The 21,456-nt window shown below is 46.0% G+C and overlaps 1 protein-coding gene across 8 annotated transcripts in view; it reads left to right on the forward strand.

Annotated features, from left to right (window-relative positions):
- The window catches only part of CEP192 (centrosomal protein 192), a 192,651-nt gene extending 172,838 nt beyond the window's left edge, over positions 1-19,813 (forward strand). For 6 of the 8 annotated variants that reach the window (XM_030925749.1, XM_030925754.1, XM_030925759.1 and 3 more), the window contains 5 exons: positions 4,212-4,608; positions 9,987-10,149; positions 14,968-15,231; positions 15,472-15,566; positions 16,613-19,812. The gene's annotated coding sequence lies outside the window, so the exon portion shown is untranslated. Of the gene's footprint in view, positions 1-4,211; positions 4,609-9,986; positions 10,150-14,967; positions 15,232-15,471; positions 15,567-16,612 lie in introns of all 8 variants that reach the window. The other 2 variants (XM_030925757.1, XM_030925750.1) reach the window with 2 other exon arrangements.
- The last annotated feature ends 1,643 nt before the right edge of the window (positions 19,814-21,456 follow it).

Consider the following 21,456-nt stretch of genomic DNA (forward strand, 5'->3'; position numbering starts at 1 on the left):
TAAATAAAATGAAAGACTTAGGAATATACCTAACTAAGGAGGTGAAAGACCTCTAGAAGGAAAACTACAAAACACCGCTGAAAGAAATCATAGATGACACAAACAAATGGAAACACATCCCATGCTCACGGATGGGTAGAACCAATATTGTGAAAATGATCATACTGCCAACAGCAATCTACAAATTCAATGCAATTTCCATCAAAATGCCACTATAATTCTTCACAGAACTAGAAAAAGCAATCCTAAAATTCATATGGAACCAAAAAAGAGCTTGCATAGCCAAAGCAAGACTAAGCAAAAAGAACAAATCTGGAGGTATCACATTATCTACTTCAAACTATACTACAAGGCCATAGTCACCAAAACAGCATGGTACTGGTATAAAAATAGGCAAATAGACCAATGGAACAGAATAGAGAACCCAGAAATAAACCCAAATACCTGCAGCCAACTGATCTTTGACAAAGCAAACAAAAAAATGAAGTGGGGAAAGAACACCCTATTTAACAAATGGTGCTGGGATAATTGGCAAGCCACATGTGGTAGAATGAAACTGGATCCTCACCTTTTGCATTATACAAAAATCAACTCAAGATGGATCAAGACTTAAATCTAAGACCCGAAACCATAAAAATTATAGACAATAACATTGGAAAGACCCTTCTAGACATTAGCTTTGGCAAAGACTTCATGACCAAGAACCCAAAAGCAAATGCAACAAAAACAAAGACAAATAGATGGGACTTAATTAAACTAAAAAACTTCTGCACAGCAAAAGAAACAATCAGCAGAGTAAACAGACAACCCACAGAGTGGGAGAAAATCTTCACAATCTATACATCTGGCAAAGGACTAATATCCAGAATCTACAAGGAACTCAAACAAATTAGCAAGAAAAATATCAACAATCCCATCAAAAAGTAGGCTAAGGCCATGAATAGACAGTTCTCAAAAGAAGATACACAAATGGCCAACAAACATGAAAAAATGCATCACCAATGATCAGGGAAATGCAAATCAAAATGCTCAGCATCACCAATGATCAGGGAAATGCAAATCAAAATGCTCAGCATCACCAATGATCAGGGAAATGCAAATCAAAATGCTCAGCATCACCAATGATCAGGGAAATGCAAATCAAAATGCTCAGCATCACCAATGATCAGGGAAATGCAAATCAAAATGCTCAGCATCACCAATGATCAGGGAAATGCAAATCAAAATGCTCAGCATCACCAATGATCAGGGAAATGCAAATCAAAATGCTCAGCATCACCAATGATCAGGGAAATGCAAATCAAAATGCTCAGCATCACCAATGATCAGGGAAATGCAAATCAAAATGCTCAGCATCACCAATGATCAGGGAAATGCAAATCAAAATGCTCAGCATCACCAATGATCAGGGAAATGCAAATCAAAATGCTCAGCATCACCAATGATCAGGGAAATGCAAATCAAAATGCTCAGCATCACCAATGATCAGGGAAATGCAAATCAAAATGCTCAGCATCACCAATGATCAGGGAAATGCAAATCAAAATGCTCAGCATCACCAGTGATCAGGGAAATGCAAATCAAAATGCTCAGCATCACCAATGATCAGGGAAATGCAAATCAAAATGCTCAGCATCACCAATGATCAGGGAAATGCAAATCAAAATGCTCAGCATCACCAATGATCAGGGAAATGCAAATCAAAATGCTCAGCATCACCAATGATCAGGGAAATGCAAATCAAAATGCTCAGCATCACCAATGATCAGGGAAATGCAAATCAAAATGCTCAGCATCACCAATGATCAGGGAAATGCAAATCAAAATGCTCAACATCACTAATGATCAGGGAAATGCAAATCAAAATGCTCAGCATCACTAATGATCAGGGAAATGCAAATCAAAATGCTCAGCATCACCAATGATCAGGGAAATGCAAATCAAAATGCTCAGCATCACCAATGATCAGGGAAATGCAAATCAAAACCACAATGCCACTTTGGGAGGCCAAGGCAGGAGGATCATTTGAGGTCAGGAGTTTGAAACCAGCCTGGCCAACATGGTGAAACCCTGCCTTCACTAAAAGTACAAAAATTAGCTGGGCATGATGGTGGGCACCTGTAATGCCTGCTACTCGGGAGGCTGAGGCACGAAAAATGCTTAAACCTGGGAAGTGGAGGCTGCAGTGAGCTGAGATCGTGCCACAGTACTCCAGCCAGGGTGTCGGAGTGAGACTCTGTCTCAAACAAACAAACAAAAAGAACAAAACCACCTTACTCCTGCAAGAATGGCCACAATAAAAAAAAAAAAAAAAAAAAAAAAATCAAAAGAATAATAGATGTTGGTGGGGATGTGGTGAAAAGGGAACACGTTTACATGGCTGGTGGGAATGTAGACTGGTACATCCACTATGGAAAACAGTGTGGAGATTCCTTAAAGAACTAAAAGTAGAACTACCATTTGATCCAGCAATCCCACTGCTGGGTCTCTACCCAGAGGAACAGACGTCATTATACGAAAAAGCTACGTGCACACACATGTTTATAGCAGCACAATTTGCAATTGCAAAAATATGGAACCAGCCCAAATGCCCATCAATCAACATAAAGAAATTGTGTTGTATATACACCTTGGAATACTACTCAGCCATAAAAATGAATGAAATAATGGCATTTGCAGCAACCTGGACGGAATTGGAGACCATTATTCTAAGTGAAGTAACTCAGGAATGGAAAAACCCAACACTGCATGTTCTTATAGGTGGGAGCTAAGCTATGAGGAAATAAAGGCATTGGGAGGATACAGTGGACACTGGGGGCTCGGGGGAGAGGGTGGGAGGGGTGAGGGATAAAAGACTGTAGATTGTGTGCTGTGTGCACTGCTTGGGTGATGGGTGCACCCAGTCTCAGAAACCATCACTAAAGAACTTACTCATGTAACCAAATACCACCTGTTTCCCGAAAACCTATGGAAATGAAACGTAAAAATAAAAATACATTTATAAAACAAATATTACTAATAATGATGCATGGATATTTTATTTAGGAAGCTAATAGGGATTTATTTATTTATTTATTTATTTATTTATTTATTTATTTATTTTGAGACAGGGTTTCTCTCGTTGCTTAGGCTGGAATGCGGTGCTGTGATCTCTGCTCACTGCAACCTCCGCCTCCTGGGTTTAAGCAATTCTCCTGCCTCAGCCTCCCGAGTAGCTGGGATTGCAGGTATACACCACCATGCTCAACTAATTTTCATATTTTTTTGAAGAGATGGGGTTTCACCATGTTGGCCAGACTGGTCTATAACTCCTGACCTCAAGTGATCTGGCAGCTTCAACCTCCCAAAGTGCTGGGATTATAGGCATGAGCCACCGTGCCTGGCCGCTAATAGGGATTTAAAAACAGGAAATAGACATGCCTAAATGTCTTGGTAAATATATCTAGATCATAAGGATGTGTGTGAAATTGTGTATAGCTTTGAAAATAAAACAAAAAAAGACAGGGAAAAGAACTGGAGAATTTAAACCTAAAAACACAAACAAATTTACATCTTATCAAAAATAAAATGTATGCCTGCATTATATGCAACATAGAAAAAAATGAAGAAAAAGGCGTATTCACTGTCTTTAAACCAAATTTATCAAACTGATTTGTTTAATCACTTTGATTACATGAACTTAGTTTCTTATAGAAAAAAATGCTATAAGGGATAGTAATTTTGAGGAGAAATATTTTTTCTTGAAAGGCACATTTAAAATATTAGAAGGCCAGGTATGTGGCTCATACCTTAACCCCAGCACTTTAGGAGACTGAGGTGGGAGCATCGCCTGAGGCCAGGAGCTCAAGACCAGACTGGGCAGTATAGTGAGATCCCACCTCTAAAAAAATAATAAAAATAAAAATAAAATATTAGAAGTTCAGTTTCTATATTTTCTGGGGATTTTGAGGCTATTAAATTCCTATAAGCACTTATCAGCCATTCCGGACAAAGTTCCTTTGCTGTAAGAAACTTTGTAATCTAATTTATCAATACATTGTTGATATAAGAAAAGATTTCAGACACCAGGAGAGGTAAAGGCTTTTCTCGTTGGAGGCTCACAGACCCACTGAGTGCATGTGGCTTGTGTCATGCGTCCTCAGCCACAGGCCACAGCCAACCCAGAAGCACCACTCATGGGTCCAGATCCTAAAACCTGTTCTCTTTTCCAGGGGGCGCAACACATCCTTTTGATGGAGTTGAGCTCACAGGAGGACAGGAGGAAAAGAACAAGCCGGATTTTCTGTCCTCTCTTCGTGGAGAATGGACCCCTCCTGCCCCAGTAGAGACAGATCCCCCCAGGGCAGACTGGAAAACCTGGCTTCAGTCATTGCTGAGAGGACTTGCACATTGGATAGGGCCAAACCAGAACCAGAACCAGAACCGAAGCAGGCCCCACACCAGCAAGGAACACAGCAGCACATGGCCAGGAATAAGGCAGCGCGGGGAGTCAGTGAGGGAAAGGGCTTGTGCCATGTGGGGTCCGCCGTGGGCTGAGACTGAGTGTGTCTGCAGCAGGTTCAGCAACCTCGAGGCTCGTTGGCAGGTGGAGTTCTGTGGCTTTGCTGGGTAAGTCGCAGAGGCATCTTGGCGGGACCAAAACCTTCAAACAAATTTGCAAAAAGATGAAACATAACTTTCTACAAATATAGAGTGAACACGTGTCCTAGATTTAGTGAGCTCGTTAGCGAAGAGCCAGAAGGAGGCTGCAGCTCGTGCCCATGTTCCTCGTCTGAAATATCTTTCTGGTGGGCTGAGCTGCATCTGAGAGTTTACACAAGAAGTCACACTGACCATTCCTACAAGGTGGCAGAACATTCCAGAACTCCTTGACCACGTTCTCCACATGGGCCTGTGACAGTGAAACAGCTAAAGAACGGACACAACCAGCTCCATTTTGCTGAAGGGCCTCTACCCACTCCCGCACGTAGGCTAGGATAATTTTAGAGCACTGAGATAAAACACAAAGACAGCAATCATGCGGTTTTTGAAACTAACTCTGGGATTAAAAGGGAAGTATGTAAACAGCTAACTATGTTTTGTTAAGGATTTATAGAGACAGGGAGGTTTAGCTACCGTTACATGAGAGACCATTACGCACTGACAAAGAAGTTTTACAAACTTCCCCCAGACGCTTGTTGGAGCCCAGACAATTGCGATTGTCAGTCCCCTTCTTTCCCTCTCACATGGAAGACAAGCAAGGCAAAGCCCGCATGATTCCGAGATGGATCTCTGGGACGTTAGTTTCCACCATCTTCTCAATTTTCTGACTCTCCGAGATAAAGTCTCCTTCCTGGCCCCAACTCCATGTCTCTCGATGTATTGGCTGCTGTGTGGCCGGCAGAGCGAGTTTGGACTCAGTCACGGCCTCCCCATGCACCTGACCTCAGTTAGAAATGAAAGGGTTCCACCATCCCTCATGGTTGCCCCTGCAGGAACAGCACGTGGAGGAACCAGCTGGCTTTGGATCCTGCTCTCTGAAGCCCGTGTGCATTCTGAGGGTCCATTTGGAAGAGGATGCAAAGCCTGCGTTGTCCGTGGTATCGCCCATTTCCAGGGATATGAGGCCATCATCCAACAGGAGCACACAGTGAGCCTCTGGCAGTGCAAAAGAGCCACAGTGAAGCCTGCCCTGCTTTTTCACAGAGAAATGTTAAGAACCCAATAAAGATCCTCCAAGTCTAAGTATTTGTAAGAGGGGAAGTGCTCTCAAACCCCAAGGCTGAGGTCAGTGGAGCTGCGAGAGAGGGGGCAGGTAGACCCAAGCAACTGGAAAAAGGGAAAACGTCACTGTACTAACATAAAAAGCCAGCATGTGGATACATAGAGAAAAATAAATTTATTTATACATGAAGTAATTTTATCCTCAGAGGCTTTAGCTGAGGATAAAATTCTTCTGCTGCAGGGAGAAGGGGACTTGTTTCAGATGAACAGTGTCACCCTCTAAGGGCTACCTGGGCCTCAGCCTCAGCCGGCGCCCAAGGGCACTTTGAGCCCTGGAGAGGTGGCCCCTCAGCCACCCACACTCCCACAGGGAACAGTCACAAACTTGGGACAAAAAAATAAAAAACAACTGTGGGGAGTGCCGGAGAGAGCCCTGCGGAGGCTGACCCTGGACGGAGCCCACACCTGAAGGAAGGGGTGGCAGGGGCCAGCCGCCTGCTTTCTGTTGCTTTTCCCTAGAGGATGGCCTCAGTCCAAGCCAAGCAGAGGCAGCAAGAATGTGGACTAAAAGCCTGCAACTTACTGCCTCGAAGACCCAAAGAACAGAATTTGGGCAGCTCAAAAATCCAGGAAAGGAGAAAGCCAGAGAAGGGGAGTCCTACCTTCCGTGGTCACCTAAATCTCCCGACATGAATAATCAGCACAACCCTTACACTAGTCACCATTTTAATCTTAGGCTTGACTTACGTAGGAGGCCCCAGCTGGGCTGAAGGCAAAGTTGAGCGAAATCGTTCAGTTAGCCTCCCGACTGCCACACCTCACGAGTTTTAAAAATCACGTTGTGAGCCTGAGTCAGTCCTTCAAGGCAGATCCTGAGTGGCTGACTGGTCCTAAATTCAAAATAGAGCCACAGGGCCATTTGCTGGAAAACCCACATGCTTGTGGAACTTCGGGACTTTCTGCTCCTGTTCCCACGCCACCCGAATCAACAGCTGCCAGGAAATCCCATGTCACCTCCTGGACCTTAACCCACAGACGGTGCCTACATTGACCAATCATGACTAAACAAGCACTGGCCAATCAAAACTAAGCAAGCGTGCATCCCTTATTTGCATAAGCAGACCAGAGTGGGAACGGGGTGGAAACTGTCTGTACAAGACGATGCTTCTCCTGGTTTTCTTGGTGCACACCGATGTTTTGTACCGAAGGCTGTGTTTCTCCAGCTGGCAAACTGCTTGCTGAATGAAGTCTTTTTTTTTTTTTTTTAAAGAAAATCCTTTTTTGTAAACTTTTTGACAATATCTACATGGCCTAGCAGCGTATCATGATGTGGTGATGTTATTTATTCTGAAATTATGCTGAGAGAAACTGGTTATTGGCAGAAATTGAGTAAATATACACATAGTGAAACGGGGACTATAGTCAAACAAATGAACATATCCATCATCGTACATAGTTACCCATTTTTTGTGTGGCAAGAACACCTAAAATCTACTTTTTCAGCAAAAATCCCCAATACCGTGAGGTCTTATTCCTCCAGCCCTCATGCTACTCTCTGGACTGGCCTCCTCCTTACCTGCTTTGTCTCCCATTTCTTCCCCAGCCCTGGGGACCACTGTGTTATTCTCTGTCTCTGTGCATTCAACTGTGAGGAAACAGAGGCCACGAGAGGCTGAGTGACCTGCTGGGGTTGCTGGGTGAAGACGCCAGGATTTGGACTCAGGCCCTGACAGGGTTCCCGGGCCCTGGGAGATGGGATTTTGTCCTAAGCACGGATGTTGGAAGACAGTTTCTACATCTGTATTAGGTGTGTAAACTATATCTTATCAAAATACAGGGGCTCTGAGAAAACTAGTCAGGGGTTTGGGCTTTAGCAGGCGTGTTTGGTGCATCTCTGCTAAGGTGGGCGCGTGTCTCTGCTCGGTGAAGGCACAGTCCTCACTCCGGCGAAAGCGGAGCCTGTGTAAGTGACGCCTGAACACTGCGAGTGGATTTAAAGGTGTAATTGTGGAACTGAAAGGGTTACTGTAGCTCAGCAATATTTGAGGCCGGACTTGGGAAACAAATGACCAGCGTGAGAAACCATGTCAGGATTCCACAAGGAGAGTGAGGAAGGGGCCAGCCGGCCGCTAGTCTGTGTGAGGTGGGCACAGGCATGCTTCACAGATGCTCACCCATGGCCAGTGCCTGGGACATGCGTTCCTCTATGCTGTGAGGTCAGCAGCACAGTCTGCACACTAGGGAATGGATCACTTAGCAAAATGTGTAGATTTTTTTTTGACTAGGCCATATTTATAGTGGCTTTAAAAAATCATGTACACATCTTTTTTTTTTTTTTTTTTTTTTGAGATGGAGTCTCGCTGTCACCCAGGCTGGAGTGCTGTGGCCGGATCTCAGCTCACTGCAAGCTCCGCCTCCCGGGTTCACGCCATTCTCCTGCCTCAGCCTCCCGAGTAGCTGGGACTACAGGCGCCACCACCTCGCCCGGCTAGTTTTTTGTAGTTTTTAGTAGAGACGGGGTTTCACCATGTTAGCCAGGATGGTCTCGATCTCCTGACCTCGTGATCCGCCCGTCTCGGCCTCCCAAAGTGCTGGGATTACAGGGTTGAGCCACTGCGCTCGGCCCACATCTTATACCTTTAATTAATATTAAGGCTTCACATACATATTTAATACATGTGTTTATTATTTAGTGTGTGGTTATATTTTTTCAACAGCAGACATCCATATGTTCCTATTTCTAGCAGATCTGCAGGGCTCGCATCTTCATGCTGCGTCGGTCGTCTGTCATGCACACGGCTTTCACCTTTTGTGTTGACGGACAAACTCGGTCTATACCATCGTTGAAGAGCAGGCCATTTTGTTTGTGTGGTTGCGTGTTCTCCTGGAGTTCTAAATTTCTTGTAAAGAATATGATGTTTAAAATTTTATTATTATTATTGTATTTTGACAGAGTCTCGCTCTGTTGCCGAGGCTGGAGTGCAGTGGCACAATCACTGTTTACTGCAGCCTCGACCTCCCAGGCTCAACCAATCCTCCCACCTCAGCCTCTAGAATAGGTGGGACCACAGGCGTGCCACTCCATGCCTGGCTAATTCTTTTATAGTTTGTAGAGACGGGATCTCCCTGTGTTGCCCAGGCTGGTCTCAAACTCCTGGGTTCAAGTGATTGAGCCTTTCGAAGTGCTGGGATTACAGGCATGAGCCACCATACCTGGATGGCATTTAAAATTTTATCATCCTTTAAAAAGTTTCTTCCTGGCCGGGTATGGTGGCTCAAGCCTGTAATCCCAGCACTTTGGGAGGCAGAGACGGGCGGATCACGAGGTCAGAAGATCGAGACCATCCTGGCTAACACAGTGAAACCCCATCTCTACTAAAAAATACAAAAAACTAGCCGGGCGCGGTGGCGGCGCCTGTAGTCCCAGCTACTCGGGAGGTTGAGGCAGGAGAATGGCGTAAACCCGGGAGGTGGAACTTGCAGTGAGCTGAGATCCGGCCACTGCACTCCAGCCTGGGCGACAGAGTGAGACTCCGTCTCAAAAAAAAAAAAGTTTCTTCCTAAATGAATTTAATTTGAAGTAGGGCCAAGATAATAGAGTGTACATGAGCTATTTTCTGTGTTCTCCTTTGTTTAGAGTTTCATAATTATATTCCTGATTGGAATACATAAATAATACTTATCTTATTATCACATTGTAATTCTTTGGCTTTCATTGTTAATTGCATTTGTCAGTGTCTTCAGTATATGAGACTATTGATCAAGCCATATAGGACGTAAAATATGACTAAAGCGTCCGGTGGTTTGTGACCGTTATGGACAGAGATTTGTTTCCAGGTTGAGATTATCTGTTGTCTGTCCCTGCAACCATGGGGTTGATTTGAATAGAAAGAACTTAGCCTGAGGCCTGTTCCAGGGGCCCAGGGTGGGTGGCCCACCATGAGGGGGCTACAGAGAGCCTGAGTGCCCTGCCCGGCACCTTGCACCTTCCGGGGGGGTCCCAGCAGGCCCTCACCCCCCAGAGGCACATCTTCCGTTCGGTTCTCCTATCAGGCCTATTTCCAAAAAATTTTCTGAGACACTTTATAGTATTAAGACATATAGGCAAAAGGGCTCTCAGACAAAAATAGTCCAGAGACTTTTTGGAAAAAAGAAATGTAATTATTCCAGCTCCCTGGCCTGTGGTCATTACTGCTTTTCTGGAGTAGGAGGAGTGGTTATTTGTTTGTTTGACAGCTTTATTAAGATGTAATTGATACACGGTCAACCTTTGCACAACACAGGTTTGAACTGCCGGGTCCAACTGACATGCGGATTTTCATTGGCCTCTGCCACCTCTGAGACAGCAAGACCAACCCCTCCTCTTCCTCCTTCTCCTCAGCCCACTCAATGTGAAGACGAAGAGGATGAAGACCTTCATGATGGTCCACTTCCATTTAATGAATAGTAAATATATTTTCTCTTCCCTATGATTTTCGAATAACATCTTATTTTCTCTAGCTCACTTTATTGTGAGAATATACCATATAATCTATATGGCATACAGAATGTTCATTGACTGTTTATATTATAGGTAAGTCTCCTGGGTAACACAGTCAGCTATGAGTAGTTACATTTTGGAGGAGTCAAAAGTTATACTTAGATTTTCGACCATGTGGGAGGTTGACATCCCTAACCCCCACATTGTTCAAGGTTCAAGTGTACAATTAACTGCACATATGTAAGGCATGCAATTTGATGAATTCTGACATTTGTATACGCTAGTGAAACCATCACCACAATCAAGATAACGGACACAAACCACAATTCCTCATGGCCATTACTACCAGATCACTCTTGCAGGAATACAGACAAGAAAATGATCAAAGCCAAGCTGTAGTGAGTTTCTATTTCATACCCACCAGAATGGCTGTAATAAAAAAAAAAGCCAGGTAATAACAAGTGTTGGTGAGGATATGGAGAAATCAGAACCCTTGCACACTGCTGATTGGAATGAAAATGGTACAGCTGACTTAGAAAACCGTCTAGCAGCTCCTCCGAAAGCTAAAGGTGGAGTTACCGTATGACCCAGCAATTTCTTTTCTGGAGAACTGAAAACATATGTCCACATAGAAACTCGTACTCAAATGTTCACAGCGGCATTATTCGTGATAGCCAAAAAGTGGAACAACCCAAATGTCCATCAACTGGTGGATGGGTAAACAAAGTGCAGTGCCTCCATATTGCGGCATATTCAGCCACGGGCAGGAATGAAGGGCTGCCACGCGCTACCACACGCACGGACATCGAGAGCCTTGTGCTTGAGTCAGTAAGCCAAAGGCCACGTGTAATGTGACCCCACTTCTGTGAAATATCTGGATTGTGCAATAGACAAATCCGGAGAGAGTAAATTCGAGGTTGCCTAGGGCAGGGGACTGGGGAGGGTGGTGAGTAGGGGAGGTAGGTAAAGGGCACAGGATTTCTTTCTGGGGTGAGATGACATATTCTAAACCTGAGTGTGGTGCTGGTTGCACAGCTGTGTGGCACCGTAGAAGCAGTGGAATTACATGCTTTAAATGTGTGAATTGTGTGGCCTGTGAATTATAGCTCGATCAAGCTGTTCTTTACAGAAGAGGGTGCTGATGACCGGTAACACCAACAAGTCTCCATGGTTGCTCTGCGGAGCCCTCTGTGCCCCATCCCATTTAGGGGCCCTAGATAGACGCTGCTGTTTCTGAGTGAGAAAGTTTAGTGAGGTTCAGGACCTTGTCCAACATCCCTCTACTTAGCCAGTAAGGGGCAGAATCTGGTGATTAAAAAAACAAACAAAAAAAACCCCTAACTTTCTTATAGTGTAATTGACATATAATAAACTGCACCAATTTTTTTTTTTTTTTTTTTTTTTTTTTTTTTTTTTTTTTTTTTTTCAGATGGAGTCTAGCTCTGTCGCCCAGGCTGGAGTGCAGTGGCACGATCTCAGCTCACTGCCACCTCCGCCTCCCGGGTTCAAGCAGTTCTCTTGCCTCAGCCTCCTGAGTAGATGGGATTACAGGCACCTGCCACCATGCCCAGCTAATTTTTGTATTTTTAGTAGAGACAGGGTTTCACTGTGCTGGCCAGGCCGGTCTCAAACTCCTGACCTCGTGATACACCCGCCTCTGCCTCCCAAAGTGCTGGGATTACAAGCGTGAGCCACCACGCCCGGCCAAACTGCCCCGATTTAAAGAGCACGATTGCCTAAGCTTGGGCACGGGTGTACCCCTGTGAAAGCATCACCATAATCAAGACAGTGAACACGTTGCGAAAGGGACCCCAGTTCACTCTGCCAGAAGGAAAAATAACAAGCTGAAAGCTGAGTCCTGCAAGAAGCTGCCTTTCCTCTTATTCCTGAGCAGATAGCTACGGAAAACAGGTTAAACATCTCCACAGGGAGCTACTCTGTGTTCACTTTCTCTTATGTGAAGTGCTGGTTTACTTAGCAGGAGACCAATACATAATTGACTATTGCCCTACCTGCTCCTTTTCTCTTGCAACACATGGATTACCATACCCCTCCTCTTTCCCCTCCAGCCCACTTTTCCCTTTTAAATATTAAAGCTTCAAAATCATCTTTGGAAAAAGGCACAGACCACAGACTGTTTCTGGGATTCCGTCTTTTCTTCTTCCGGGCATGTCCTTAACCTTGGCAAAATAAACTTGTAAATTGATTGAGACCTGTTTCAGATACTTTTTGGTTTACAATGTCCATCCCCCAGAGTTCCCTCCTGCCCAGTCCTAATCTCCAGCATCTCCCTGCCCCCTACCCTGTCCCCAAACAACTGGTGGTCTGTTTTCTCTCATTAGAGATTCGTTGGCATTTTTATATACATGAAAACATATGGTATATTTCTTTTTTGTCTGGCTTTTAAAGTTCTGTGTTGTTGTTTTGAAATTCTTGCAGGCCGTACACAATACGCATATCAATAAGTCATGCTGTTTGATGGTCAAGTAGTATTCCACTGTACTGATTACACCACAGTTTCTCTATTCATCTGTTGATGAGCATTTGGGTTGCCTACAGTTTGGGACTCTTACAAATATAGCTGCTATGAACAATTGTGTACAAGTCTATATGGATAAGCAGTTGTCCCCCCTTATCCATGGGGGATGCCTTCCAAGATGCCCCCCACAGTGGGCGACTGAAACCTCCAGTAGTACTAAAGCTGACTGCCGTCCATCGGGACACGTCTCCACTCAGGACTTCCATTCACAAACTTAATGCTTTTTCCATCTTACCTAAGCACTCACTATACACTGTGGCAGTAACTTTTGCAATTTGAGGAGCAATAGCAAAACTCAAGTGAATTTCTTTTTCCTTCTTCACAGTTTCACACATAGACACTTTGTTCCTGCTGTAGAGCTCAGCAACCTCAGTGTGTGATTTTTTTCTTTCCTTATTAAGTCAAAAACGCTTACCTTTTCATTTGAAGGAAGCAACTGATGGCTTCTCTTTGGCGTATCCAAATTGCCAGCACCACTACTCTTGCACTCTGGGGCCACTCTGAAGTAAAACAAGGGTGGCTTGAGCACAAGCACTGTGGTACCGTGACGCAAGTCAATCTGATCCCGAGACAGCTCCTAAGAGGCGATGACAGTGCGGACATGCTGGAGAAAGGGAGGATTCACGCCCCGCCGGGGACCGAGCGGACCAGGGCAGGCTGAGTGATGCTACCCAGAATGACGTGGAATTTAAGACATGAATTGTTTATTTCTGGAATTTCCCATGTAACATTTTCAGACCACAGGTGACTGTGAGTAACTGAAAGTGCAGAAACCGAGATAAGGGGTGGCTGCCGTGTGTTTCCTTTCTCCTGGGTAAATACCTGGGGGTGAAGTGGCGGGGTCATAAGATGCGTCTATCAGAACTTCTTAAGAATGGCCAGGCTGGCTTCCAGAGTGGCTATTCCTTGTTGTAGCCCCCACAGCCAGGGGTGAGAACACAGCTAGCGTTTGGAGTTCAGCTGCCCAGATCCAAAGACCAGGAGGGCTACAGTCACGCGTGTGGTGGGGCTGATATGCCACTGGCGTGCGGACCCCACAGCCACTGCAGCTGCTCCCCTGGACCCGCCTCCACTAGAAGCAAACAGGCCCGACCCTTGAAGGGGATGCTCCCCCTTTCTCAGGTGTGTTCTCACGGCTTTTGTGGGAGCTGTTGCTTGTCTGTCACTGTCTACCAGAAAGTAATGAAACAAATGAACCAGCCGCAAATGAAATGGAGTTGAAATTAGGAGTTCGCTTTTAGTAGAATAATTTGTTATTTTCCATTAACTTAGGCTTATGGTTACGACTTTATATTTCCACCTATAATATGTTGATCTTTAAAGGTGTTCCACACAGAGCTCCTTGATTTCCCATCTGAGCCTAGAGGGGGACACAGGAAACCACTGGCGGTTCTGGGACAGGGAGTGAGCTGGGGACGAGGAGATTGCCGCTCTGCTCTTGTGGTCCTAGAACAGTGACCACATGCCTGTAGGTGCTTGAAATAAAGAGACAAATACGGCCAGGCACAGTGGCTCATGCCTGTAATCTCAGCACTTTGGGAGGCCGAGGCGAGCGGATTACCTGAGGTCAGGAGTTCGAGCCCAGCTTGGTCAACATGGCGAAACCCCGTCTCTACTGAAAATACAAAAATTAGCCAGCTGTGGTGGCGGGCGCCTGTAATCCCAGCTACTCGGGAGCCTGAGGCAGGAGAATGGCTTAAACCTGGGAGGCAGAGGTTGCAGTGAGCTGAGAATCAGCCACTTCACTCCAGCCTGGGTGATAGAGCGAGAGACTCTGTTTCAAAAAGAAAAAAAGAGACAAATACAACTTGTATTGTCATCCTTTACTGGGGAAGCAGATGGTAAAAAATAAAAATGAATAGAGGTAGGCACACATGAAATTAGTTGCTGTGTAGAAGGAATAGGAAAGACAGATGAAAATTAAAGGAATCAGACAGGGTGCTATTATAATTAGGGTGACCATGTAATTTATTTTTTGAACTAGGATAATTTTTTAAAAACTTTTAATTTTGAGATAATTGTAGATTCGCACACTGTTGCAAGAATTAACACAGACCGAATTCCATATGCCCTTACCCACTTTCCCCAGCAGAAATATTTAGCATAACTCGTCTACTACCACAGCCAGATAAAGCACTGATGCACTCCCAACCCCGCTCAAAGCTTACCAGTTTCACATCAAACCATGATGACTTTGTGACAGATGTGGACAGTGACTGCCCATGGTCTCCCGTGCTTTTTCTAGGAACCTACAGAACCTGTTCAGGGAGATACAAAGAAAAACGGGACATAGACAGTTCCTGCCATGAGGACTTTCTGTCTACTGGAGGCATACCTCAGAATTCAGATAATTCTATGCAAAGTGGAACGCATGAAGTGAATGACAGAGCAATAGGATGCAGACAGCATCAACCTCCACTTGAGAGGCTGCGGAAAGTGTCATGTTGGACAAGACAGCTGAGTTTGTCCTTGACCCCTGGGTGGCTGCCTCTTGCAGTTCCTGGCATAGGTTAGTGGCTAGGAGCCAAACTGTCTGGGCTGAAATCTTGCCTCTCTCCTCACTGCCTGTGTAACTGTGGGCAGGGCGCTTGACCTCAAGCCTCCATTTCTCTTCTGTAAGAATGAAGGAGTAACAGCGCCTAGCTCGTGGAGAGTGGGGAAGGCTGCCCGAAACACACGTACAGAGAGCTCAGAACGCATGCGGCCTTGAGGGCGTGTGGATAAATGGCTACTTTGCTATCACCCACAGGTAGAAGATGCTTCATATGCATTCATTGACTGGGTATGAAAGTGGAGAACCCGGCTAGCCATCCGGTGGGAGCGGATGGAATACTTAACCTGGGGGTGAGTTGGGCCTACACGGAGGACAGGTTGGGTGCGTCGCGTGGAGCTGGGGAGGAGGGCTGTGGCTGGAGATGCAATTCTGCAGGGTTACTGGTGAGGATGGGACAGTGTGAAGCTCGGGGGTTCAGGTGGCCAAGTCAAGTCAGGCGAGAAGAGAATGCAGGACGGGGTGACAGGCTCTGCTCTTCTGGGAGTTAAGAAGGTCCAGCAAGGGCTGATACTGTCCAGGTGGGTTCTCTGGGAAGCGGCTCTGAAACTGGGGCTGGTGCTCAGCAAGGGAAGAGCATTGTGGGCCGGGGACGCTGGGCCACCTGCCATCTCCACGGTGGCCTCCGCCCATCCCTGCAGAGTGCTGTGGTGTGGGTGGCCTTCAGAATTGTCCTGGCCATGGTGAGGGGGCCTGGCCCTCATACTGCCAAGACAACAGATGGTTGGATGGGGGCTGTCCCCGGAAGGAGGGGTGATGGGGGAGTGAGGCCCTCTCTCCTGAGGGCAAGCCTGGTGTGCACTGAACATCTTTCACATGGGAACGTGGCTGACTGCTGTGGGGTCTCCAGGACGGGTGAAGGCAGGAGAAGGGCCTGGCAGTGAGGAGCATGAGGGTCTAGGAGCAATTGGCCGTGGGGTTTAGGGATCTAAGCCTTTGGTGATGCCCGGGAGACTGGGAGCATGGGAGGACATTTCCTTGTCAGTACACGAGGTGAGGAGGTGGAGGCAGAACCGTGAAGGGCCTGCGGCAAGGAGCCACGTGGCCCAAGGAGGCCTGGCTGGTGGAGTAAGAACTGATGGGAGGGCTTGCTAGGACTGGCACACCAGGCTGCGCTGCCCTTACTGGGGGGTGAGACTTTCGCCCTGAGGCTTCTCTGTGCAGCCAGAAGGTGCGCCCAGGCCTGCGCGTCCTGGAGCTGCTGCCTCTCCCTGCAGCTTCGGTGTCTGGGCTCCGTGCCATGCTGGTGAGATCCTTGGCATTGGGAACATAGTTTGTGCTGGGGCTGGGTTCTGAGCAGCAGGGACTGGGCCTAATCGGCTTCCCTGTTGCTTTCCAGAGCCCTCAAGGGCAGGGTGTCAGGAATCCAGGAAAAGAGAAGACACTTTCACCGACTGGAGAGCCTGCACCGCTACAACAGGGAGCCACGGGGGCCTTCAAGACTCAAACAGAGAGGCAAACATGGATCCCTTAACTGCTCACTGGAGAATCCAAAGGCTTCGCTCACAGCAGAGAAGCCCTGTGCGTAGCTGGGCTGAGCTTTGGGGCCACAGTCCCGTGTCTGAAGCCTGGAGCGGCCAGAGGGCACTTCTGATCTCCTCACAGGCCTCAGTTTCCTCTTCAGTGAAACCAGGGTGGATAAGAATGGTGTTACCTGCAGAGATGTTGGGCTCAGAGATGAGCCAGATCATGGAAGCAGAGCATTAGCCCCTAAGGTGTTGGGTGTGTGTTTGCTGCTGTTACAACGGTTGCAGGTAGGTGAACCCATTTGAGTAAAGTCCAGCTGGAATTGAGCAACTCTATTTTGGTCATGATCAGCAATCCTGTTCCAAAACACACAGCTCCCACCTGGACACCTCCCTCCCTTCCTCTGGCGATGAGGGCTGCCAAGGTCGGGGCTTCAGAAGGTGACAGGGAGAATCAGCGGAGCGTCCACTGCCATCAGCCAGCACTGCCCTACATCCAAACGACACAAGCAGTGGCAAGGCCTCCTGGGTGGGTCAGCTGGCAAGGAGCTCTGCCCTTGCTGTGGGCTCTGGGGGCGGCCACAGCCACTCTACTGTAACCACATGCAGGCATCCTCTGGCTGTGGAGCAGCCGCTGGCCCATGGCCGAATGTGCACTCAGCTGCGTCTCAGGGGACAGCCTGGCCAGGTGGAGTCCAGGTCAGTAGAGGAGACGGCCCAGGGAGAGTAAGGCGTGCACAGGGGGCTAGCAGCTCCTACAGCAAGCGGCCGGGGTGGTCCCCCTATGCACAGGAGTAGTCTCTCTGAGGTCAGTTCTAAGCCACACATTCCTAAAAACACGGCTGAAGGAACCATCTGGGAGGCAGAGGCTCTCACCTAATACCTAGGGGTCCTGGCCTGCCCCATCCCATCTGCGCCTGGCATTGTCCCTTCCTTGGAAGCTGCTACTCCCTGATTTGTCTCCCTTTGCCCTGGTGGCTCCTTTAGAGCTGGGTCATCTTTATTTTTGTATCCACAGGGCCTGGCACAGGTAGGGGTTAATAAGTTCACCTGGCTGCCCACCAGCGCCTCGGGTAGTGCTGGCCCAGGATGATCGCATCCCGCTGAGACCCTCCCACCAGCTCTGGGGCCCAAAGGCTCAGCAAGTGGGCTTCAGGCTCTGCCCAGGGCTACGGTTGGGCTCAGGAGACAAAGACCTGTCCTCAGGAAGCCCAAGACTTACAGGAAGGTGCGAGGTGAAAACAACACCTTAGGTTTCCGCAGGGCCTTCATCGTCAAATCGCCCTCGAGTAAACTCTTCAACTTTCAGCACCCAGGGCACTGCCAGATCGGTCATTCTCGCCTCCACTGCAGGCCAAGGGCCCAGAACTGCTGGCCCATGGGTCAGATGCGAGCAGTACCTGGAAGTCACACCCCTCTGCCCTCCCCAGCACACCCCCAACTATGGCACAGTGCCCCGCGTGCCCCCGAAACCTGATGGATCTTTTCACATGCCTGAAAGGCTCACCTCGCTCCCAGGGAAAAATTGTGAGCCAGGTACACTCTGGCAGGGAGAAAATAAATCCTTCTGAACTTTGGTGCCCTTGTTCGTTGACCACAACTCTCATGTATGCCTGTGGGTTTAAGCAATGCCACTATAAAAAACCCATTGCATATTTACTGATTGGTGTGGGAGGCACTGTGCAGGGAGGCCTGGCTCCTGGAGGCTGACTGCGGAATTACTGTGGAAGGAACTGGAGTTAATAGTTCTTACCCGTGACTTTTAAACAAAGGCTGTCAGAGAAAGGGAAGAAAGAGATTTCATGGAATAAAGGAGCAATATTATTTTCCAAGTCATGCTGCGAGCTAAGAAAATTCTGTTTTCTATAACGTAACTCTTCATAACATGCAGGTATAAGGATGACATGCCAAATATAAACACCATGATGAAAATGAGATATTCCTCCATGTGCGTGCATTACATTTTGTGAATTTACAGTATGTGTTTTCTTCTTTGTATTTATAGTTCTTCAATAATTATTACCTCACTAAAGGATGTGAAGTACATAAAAGTTGGAACCTGATTTCTAATTTTTTTCAGCTTACTTCTTGTATTTAGGAGAAATGTTTTTGTGTTTTGCCACTGAGGCGTCCTCCAGAAATGAGCTGCCCTGCTGGCTCCCCAGAGGATACTGCGTCCTGCCAGCCAGATCACCGGGCTACTGTGGGCCCTTTGTGCAAGGGCCCTGGGCCCAGAGCCCAGCAGGAGTCCGAGAAGCTGTGCAGCTGTAGACCAGGCTTGGAAGGAAAAGAGCTAGGAGAATGTTTTAGGCTCATTTTGGTTTCAAAATTAAGTTTTGAGATTCTTTTAACTATCAGACATTTCACCTAAATTTCATGTTAACAATGTTTTAGGAGTTGATTCTAAAGCCACACAGGTACAAATACCAAGTAACTCAGGCACATGGTTGCTCATCGTGGCCTCATTTATAGACGCAAAAGCTGTTTGTGAGCAGGGGTGTGGCTGGGTGAACCACAGTCCACCCACAGTGGGGCTGAGGCCCCGAGGAGGGCCAGGCACTACCGTGCAAGGATGAAAAGGGAGAGCTCAAAATGTGGCTAAGTGGGAAATCAGGATGCAGAGGTGTGTGTATTCGATGCTCACTTTTGCTAAGAGAGGTAGAGAAACACGAGTACGTTCTAGCAACTTGCTTGTATTCATAAAAACGAACATTGGAGGATAAACCAAAATCTGCCCGGGAGGGAAAGGACAGAGTGAAGAGGACAAGGGTGTGAGATGGAGGCTTCTTCTTTCAGTAGGATTTTGACTTTGGGGTCAGGTAAGTACCATATATTTTTTTAAAATACTAAAAGCAAGAACAATTCTTAAAAATTAAAAAGAAACCGAAATGAATGAACCTGTATGGTTGTTGACATATGCACCCAGAGAAAATGGTTATTTTAAGAGACTTTAAAACACAGTATTTACACCACCCATCCTTAATGGAAACTCTTCTAGACACAGCAGCAGACCTGCAAAGAGATAGAGCTTTAACCTCATTCAGTAGTCTTGTCGTTCATAGGAACATGTGATTGCTAACTGCTAAACCATTGTATATATAATAGATAAACCATTTTAGATATAAAACATACAAATGCATGGGTGGCCGGGCACGGTGGCTCAATCCCAGCACTTTGGGAGGCCGAGGTGGGAGGATCGTGAGGTCAGGAGATCAAGACCATCCTGGCTAACATGGTGAAACCCCATCTCTACTAAAAATACAAAAAAAAAATTAGCCAGGCATGGTGGCGGGCACCTGTAGTCCCAACTACTCTGGAGGCTGAGGCAGAAGAATGGCGTGAACCCGGGAGGCAGAGCTTGCAGTGAGCTGAGATCGCGCCACTGCACTCCAGCCTGGACAACAGAGTGAGACTCCATCTCAAAAAAAAAAAAAAAAATGCATGGGTATGTATTTTATATGTGTATTAAATGTATTCACAATTTTTACATATATATCTTGATAAAGCAAATAAATTAGGTTACAATTGTTATCAGACAAGAGTTTTGGAAGATAAAATATTATGATGCAAAGGTGAAATCCAAGTATTAGGTAAAGTCCCTTTGAAGTTAAATTTAAATCAGAAGTATTAGCTTCACTCGTGATTTTGAAAAATTCATATTTCCAGCTCTGTCTGCTAAAAATGTCTGCAAGGAAATATAACTCGTTGACAATGGCCCCCCCTAGAAAAAAAAATTATGTATACACAAGCGTAGATACAGCTGCTGTGTATCCATGATTTGGATAATTATTGCAATGTTAATCTTGTTATATTAAACAATGTAATTAAGAATATAAAAACCTGAAGCTTATATTCAAGTTATGATGTCATGTCTATAATATACAAATTGAATTGAATATCTGTAATTATTGTAGATTAGTCAATATGAATAATTCAATCCTCAACATGCATTGTGTTTTATTGTTCATAATGATTAATTTAATTAATTATCATATTTCAATGTTGTTTTGGTTGCATGGGTGAAGACTTTTACAACAATACTCTGTATTGCATCTATAGAAGAGTGCAAGTCAATTATTTAAATAATCTCTTTACTGGGAATGATTTAATATATGCATGTAAGCATGTACACATATATTTTCCTAGGAAGAGTGATTAGAAATCTTGCTGATTCTAGAAATTTCATAGTCTGCTCAGAGAAAGTAATTTATTAACTTCAGTAGAAAATATGCAGCGGCAATTTCTTCCTCTTTTTCTTCTTTTCTTTTTTTGAGATGGAATCTCGCTCTGTCTCCAGGCTGGAGTGCAGTGGCGCAATCTCGGCTCACTGCAACCTCCGCCTCCTGGGTTCAAGTGGTTTTCCCGCCTCAGCCTCCTGAGTAACTGAGACTACAGGTGCCCGCCACCATGCCCAGCTAATTTTTGTATTTTTAGTAGAGACAGGGTTTCACCATGTTGGCCAGGATGGTCTTGATCTCTTGACCTCGTGGTCCACCCACTTCGGCCTCCCAAAGTGCTGGGATTACAGGCATGAGCCACCGCACCCGGCCCAGCAATTTCTCATTTTAGATAAAATAAAACCAGAAAGTAGACATTATAGTAATGAAAATAAAAGAGAAATCTCAAGATGATAGAGTTGATAAACAGCTAGAAAGGCATTACCTCACAATTTAAAAGTAAATTCTAGATGGATTGAAAATTTTAGTGTAAAAAATAA

The sequence above is a fragment of the Rhinopithecus roxellana genome, chromosome 21 (genome assembly GCF_007565055.1).
Source record: "Rhinopithecus roxellana isolate Shanxi Qingling chromosome 21, ASM756505v1, whole genome shotgun sequence".
Lineage (NCBI taxonomy): Eukaryota > Metazoa > Chordata > Mammalia > Primates > Cercopithecidae > Rhinopithecus > Rhinopithecus roxellana.